The sequence below is a fragment of the Alligator sinensis genome, unplaced genomic scaffold (genome assembly GCF_000455745.1).
Source record: "Alligator sinensis unplaced genomic scaffold, ASM45574v1 scaffold391_1, whole genome shotgun sequence".
Taxonomy (NCBI): domain Eukaryota; kingdom Metazoa; phylum Chordata; order Crocodylia; family Alligatoridae; genus Alligator; species Alligator sinensis.
Genome location: NW_005841889.1, coordinates 4,114,846 through 4,121,848, shown reverse-complemented (window position 1 = coordinate 4,121,848; position 7,003 = coordinate 4,114,846). Strand labels below are relative to the sequence as shown.

General features: G+C 42.5%; 1 protein-coding gene across 6 annotated transcripts in view; it reads right to left on the bottom strand.

Moving 5' to 3' along the window:
- Positions 1 to 7,003, bottom strand: part of PHF2 (PHD finger protein 2) — a 175,433-nt gene that overhangs the window by 167,276 nt on the left and 1,154 nt on the right. The window lies entirely within an intron of this gene.

Genomic DNA, 7,003 nt, shown 5'->3' with positions numbered 1-7,003 from the left:
GGACAATACCCTAATACCTATTCTGTCCACTTAGAAGAAAAACCCAATCGTCCTCCTATTATCGTTCATCACAACTGGATGACTCGCCGTTCCGACGTTCATCCAGTATCCTTACAGTGAATCCAATTATGAGTCTCTTTTGCTTTGTTTTCTTTTGGTTTGTCGTTTTCTTTTCTTTACAGGTCTAACCTCAGCAAAGCGGTAATCTACAGCCGCCCGATTGTGAGATCCGTTGAGCACCAAACTACAGTTCATTAGAGTCAATAGAGTGATGGCTGTAAAGGAGACACTGATGCAGCGAACGTCCATCTGCTCAGGACTTGCTATGACGCTGTTTTCTCTCATCTTATTAAGTATTTTAATTGGCATTGTCTGTTATAGGAGAAGACGGACTAACTAATAAACAAGAGGAGTCCCAAGCAGATGTTCTCCAATCAGACGATGATCAATAGTTGTTGTTATATGTTCAAGTTATTATATTTTATAGTTTGCTAAGAAGACCAGTCTATCAAATTGTTTGTTTATAATATATATATATATATAGGTTGTTAAAGCTTTGCCAGGTCAGTAAATCCTGAAACAAAGATGCCTTATAATGTGCTTATGTGTCTAAAATTCCAGCTGTGCCATTGGCAAGGGGACATGTCACAACCCAGTGATTTTGGTGCCTCAGCATGATGGAATTTTCCTGACACATGAGAGCCTCTTGCACAGCAAAAGGTTTTTGTTGCAACAGAAAAACCTCGGTGCAAGAGAGTTCCCGCCATTTGAATGCAAATTTGTGTTCCGCTATTGGCCAGTTCTAAATTATTCCTACATGGCGGCTAGTAATTGGCTTGCTAGCCGTTTAAAATTTCGTGCGACTTCCGCCCAAGTCGGAGAACTTTGAGCACGCTGCAGAGTGCCTCTAAAGAGATCTGACTTGCGGCTGAGCTGATCGATAGACTGATCACCTATCGATTCTTCTCCCCGTCGCCGAGCGCAACCCTCGACGTACCCTTTCCCTGCCGGCTTAATTTGTGGACGGATTAGCTGGCCTGAGCCTTGCCAGCTGGAGCAACTCACATAGTTGTTCAAGCGACCGGACCACCTGCGTCGCGGCTACAAGTGGCGTAAGTAAAGTTTTTGCAACCAATAAGCTGTGTCTGCCTCTCCATTCACCAGCCCGCCCAAACGAACAAGTGATATTTGAATCATCTCAAGTCAGCTCCGGCCGTCCGAGACACTTTCCTTTCTTCCTTTTGTCAGGATCCTGAACTCAATCATCTCATAGTCACTTCTGCCCAAATTGCTGCCCACTTCTCCAATTCTTTCCTGTTTATGAGCAACAGGTCAAGAAGGGCATGGCCCCTGGCTGGTCTCTCCAACATTTGCATCAGGAAGTTGTTCCTAACACTCTCCAAAGACTTCCTAGATTGCCTATGTGCTACTGCATTGCCCTCCCAGCAGCTGTCAGGGTGACTGAAGTTCCCCATGAGAACCAGGGTCTGTCATCTGGAAACTTCCGCTAGTTATCTGAAGAAAGCCCATCTACCTCATCCTCCTAGTCTGGTGATCTATAGCAGACATCATGACATCACCCTTGTTGCTCTAACCTTAACCCAGAGTCTTTCAACAGGTCTATCCCCAGTTTCATACTGGAGCTCTGAACAATCATACAGCTCTTTTACATATGACTGCAGGTTTAAATCTAAGACAGGCAGGTATGGAGAATCTGTAAGATTCCTAATAAACAGTCATGCTGAGTCCCACAACACAGAGATGTTCAGGGGTAAAAAGCCCACTTTGTTCAAAAGTCAGCAGTATAGCCCTAGATATCATGCTAGCAGCTGCTAAATACCGGTGTGATACCTAGACACTGCTCCAAAAGGGAGCAGAAGACTCAGAGATAAAAGAACTGACTATTCTGAGGAAGCTAATCCATTTCCTCTTTGCCTGCACATCTTAACATGGAACCCACACGTCAGAAATACTGCTGTGTAACTTCTGAAGCATCTTGCCTGGGAATGTCAGTATTAGAACACTGGCATCCTAGAGTTACGGTCAATTTGCAGTTTTCATTGTGAATTTTATTTTTTAGGGCTTACTATTTCAGCCTCTCTTATTCCACCAAGTACACATTCCTTTAGCAACTGTTTCCCTAAAAAATAAATCTGGATGAGAGTAACATATGAAAATCTATTTTCTGTATATAGATTCATAGATTGTAAGGGGCTGGAAGAGACCTCAGAACATCATCGGGTCCAGTCCCCTGCACCAGGCAGGAAAGACAGCTGGGGTCAAGTGACGCCAGCGAGGTGACTGTCCAGTCTCCTCTTGGAGATTTCCAGGGCAGGTGATTGTACCATCTCTGGAGGGAGCTCATTCCACAGTCTGGACACCCTAGTTGTGAAGAAGTTTTTCCTAATGTTGAGCCTGAAACAGTCTTCAAGGAGTTTGTGACCATTACTCCTAGTTTTCCCCAAGGGTGCCCTAGTGAACAGTTGTTCACCGAGCCCTTATGTAGCGGTAAGCCACTACCAAGTCCCCTCTCAGCCTTCTCTTTTTCAGGCTAGAGTCCCAGGTCCCTCTGCCTTTCCTCATATGGCTTGCTGTGTAAGACTCTGATCATATAAGTGGCCCTTCTCTGGACTCTCAAGCTTTACCATGTCCTTGTTAAAGTGCGGCCGGCTCCCAGAATTAGTTTATACACATGTACTACATATTATAGAGACAGAGAAAAAAAGAGAGAATAAATGTATATACTACTTTTATTAATAACAAACTGATTCAAAGGAGTCTTGATATCATGACTGACTTTGCAAGGACTCTAGAAGTATTGTAATACCAATAAGCAAGTTTAATAGCTGGATGCTTTCCAGTGATTATGCCTCCTTCCACAACTTAGAAATTTATAGTTAAAACTTGTCAGTAAAAGTACCTTAACTGATCCCAGCTGCAGCAAAACAGCGCAGGAAAAAAGACTTTCCCTAAGGTAGACATGTTCCAAATTATGAATAGCTCCAGATACTACAACCAACACCTGTAGTCAACCCTGGAAGCCGCTGGGGCGCCTGCACAGAGTTCACAAAGCACAGGTGTTCGGTGTTCTGCCTACACCCTCTCCACCAAGTTGATCCACCACCACATTCTCCAGTATCTTAAGGTTCCAAGTGACTGTCAGTGATCACTGCAGACAGAGCATATTATAATAAATTCACAGTTTAAGATCAGAACATATCATGCTGATCAACTAGCCTGCGTAACAAATGCCAACGAGATGTCTCTGATGTAAGTCTTGTTACGATCTTTTGGGAAAAAATCCATTATTGAAGTAAAAATTGCCAGTGATGGACAGTCTACCACAACCCTTGTACTGAGATGTGGAGGTGACTGTGACATATTAAAGAAAGGTTATAACTGCTTAATTAACCACAGGCAAGAAAACAACAACATGAGCTACCACTACTAACAAGGAAAGCACAAACACTTGAGAACTGAAAATAATTCCAAGACAGAGAATCTCTTAGGCAAAGGACATATATCCTCCATTAATAAAAAGACCAGTCAAAACCCTTATGAGCTGAGAGCATTGTTTTCCATAGCCAACAGGTATCTCCTCTATCATTTCTGGACTGTTTCCACAAGTTTCTTCTGGAAGAGCAAAGAAAATTACAGTATTCAGGCACAAGCTAATGAAAATCCATCTGCATATTGGTAACCCGCATCTCCAAGAAGTTGCTAGATATGGGTTCTATCAACACATATCTCAAAACATTTGATAAACAAAGGGCCTTCCACAAAATCCAAATATGGAACCAGATATGAGAGAGCTCACAGCAAATGCCTACCTACCGAACACAGCTCTCTGAAATCTCTCCAAAAGGAAACGATGGAAGTAATGAATAAAAATTCCACCTACCATTTTCAGAACCTACCGGCATATCTGCAACATAATGTTGATAATGTTATCAAAGCCATACATCTAACAAAATCAACATGGACTACTTTTACCCATCATCAGGAGCTTACCAACCAACAGTGTTAATGCAGTCACTTTACTATACTCTGCCCTAAAACCAAAATAGGAAATAAAAGGAATCCTACTGAAATGCAACCTTTCCTGTAATTGGAAAGTTTGAGACATGGCAATAAATGACAGCCAAAAAGTTTTTCAAAACTTCTGGAGTAATGACTTCTAGAGAAATCAGGAAATTATCTGACTCATCTCTGCAGCAACAGAATAGATATTGTGGAATTAAAGAAATCAGTTAGACTTTCCCTTTTAGAAATGAGAATGCCTTGATAGATTTTTTTGTATACTGATTGGTTATAAAAAAATGCAACAAGAAACTTCTGAAAAGCCATCTCTCTTCTGTTCTGTCATTCCTGATACTCCTCTCCACTGGCATAAATACAGTCTTTTTATTCTCTCCTTTTAAAGAAGACCCATCCTTCTCCCAGCCCCATGTTATTTTACAGACCACCTTTGAACCTTTCCTTTTGAGGCTATTTCTATTTAAGACCATTACATCTGAAAACAGTTTTCAAGGTTAGGACATGGAATCAGTTTATATGATGTTGTTATAGACCTACTATTAAATTCTATCACTTTCTAATGTAACCAAGGACTCCTTATTTGACCAGATATCTTCCCTGAGCTCTCCACAGAAGAGCAAATATCATTTCCTAGGGAATCATAGCCTTCAAAACACATCCGCACAGGCAAAGTAACTAGTCCTTTCTTGTGTGCTTAGCTTACACTTTTGTTAATTTACCGTCATGCTGTCTTATAACCTCGTTTTTCAGGTGCTCCTTGAGTGCCTCTAAATTCTCCTTAGTTTTGTCTAAATATGTTTCATCTCCATTTCACGCCTCTTACAAATCTTTAATAAATAGATGCAACAGTCTAGGCATTTGCCTACTGCATTTTCTTAGAACACCCTGCCGTTAACATTTTTCAATCCAAGAACTGGCCATTCATTGACATGCCTTACTTCATATTGCTGGAACACTTTTAAAGTCTTTACCTCTCATCTCTCAGCAAGTTTCTAAAACAGCCTCTTGTGAGGAAGTTTACTGAAAACCTTTTAATTCTTATAAACAATCTCCACTCAGTCTCTATTATTCCACTTCAGGTCTGGTCTGGTCCCATGAACTTCAGTGACAGCAGAAACAGACATTTATTAATTATTTTTTACTGTATTTACTGATAAAAACTCCTTACTGATTTCAGTCAAAGTTTGCCTAAGTAAAGATGGAGTAACAAGTGCATAAGAACCTCCAGACTTGGTATTTAGCACCAAATCCTTCTCTGTCACACCAACATACATCCAAAGCATCTGCACTGAAGTCAGTGGAATTTCTTGAGATTTTACACCTGTGTGAGTCTCTCTTACACAAATACAGTCTGGGGAATGACCTGCTAGGCTGCAGTACTGGATTTTACAGAAGACCATAAGCTGAATATAACCCAACAGTGTGCTCTTGCTGCAAAAAAGGCCAACAGTAGTGTTGGTTGCATTAACAGGAGTGTCACTTGTAAATTGAAGGAAGTTATTCTTCCACTGTACTCAACACTGGCAAGGCCTCACCTGGAGTACTGTTTGGTCCCCACATTTCAGAAGGATGTGGACAACTTGGAAAGAGTCCATCAGAGAGCAACAAAAATTATTAGAGGCCTGGAAAACATGACTTGCAAAAAAGGCTGAAAGAGTTAGGGTTATTTAGTCTGGAGAAATGAAGACTGAGGGGTGGGATTTGATAACAGTCTTCAAATACCTGAAGGAAAATTACAGAGCGGATGGAGATGTGGCTGTAGGGGACAGGACTAGGACCAAGCTTGTGCAGGGGGAATTTATTCTGGACATGAGGAGGACCTTTCTGACTGTGAGGGTGGTCAAGCACTGGAACAGGCTCCTGAGAGAGGCTGTGGAATCTCTATCCTTGGAAATTTTCAAGAGCAGGCTGGACAGACACTTGGCTGGGATGATCCTGCCTTAGCAGGGGGTTGGACTAGATGATCTTGTGAGGTCTGGTCTAGCCCTATGTCCCTATGAACCTATAATAAGTCACTCAACTCTGTTCTTTAATTCATCTTGAACTAATAGATGAATAACATCTAGTCCTGGTGATTGAATGGATCTTAATTTCACTTCTTTTTGATACTTCTCTCTCTCACAGTGCCTGACCTTTACAACTTACGAAGTAGGTAAATCACTGTGAAGTAGGTAATTCTCCATCATGCTCTTTCATGAGGACAAAAGCAAAGAAAACTTCTTTGCCATTTCCTTTTCCTCTTTGATGTTTGCCTTTACACCCTGGTGGTCTAGTAGCAATACTGACACACTTGAAGGCTCTATAGACTATTGTGGATAAACCTGTAAGTGTATCATTGGTCTGTTCCTTTCTTAGATTTCCTTGTGATTTGACTATCACCTACCAAAGACACTTTCTCTTAACAAGCATAATTTGAGTCAATGTTTTTTGAAATACTAGAGTTCTGATAACTAATGAGCCACTGGCCCCTTGACTACTAGATGCTTCCCTGGCCTTGGAGGTGTGTTGAACTGGTGCACGCAAACCTAGGCCCCTAACAAATTTACCTTAAAGAAACCTTCAAGGTAACTCTATGAATGTTACTCTATTTGCTGCCTTAACCTACTTTCTCTTCACACTGTTTTTTAACTAACTTCCTTGTTTCTCAAAGAAAAAAAATCCCTTGTCCTTCAAGTTCAGGGCGGACACGGGATTCTTCCGTCCCGGTGGAAAAGCACAGCCACATTTACTTTCTGTACCACTGGGTTAGTGAGGCAGGAGCCAAAAGGAGAAGTCCCTCCCTTTGTCTGCTCCAGCTGACCTCCCCCCGCAACACCTCTCCCCCGCCCCAGCCGCCCGGGTCTGGCCTCGGCCTCTTCCCACCTGAACGGCCCCGAGCCCCCGAAAGGCTCGGGCCGGGCGAGCCCGGCGCCGCGCGGTGACAGCAGGGGCTGCCGGCGAGGCCGCCCCAGGCCGCGCCGGCCCC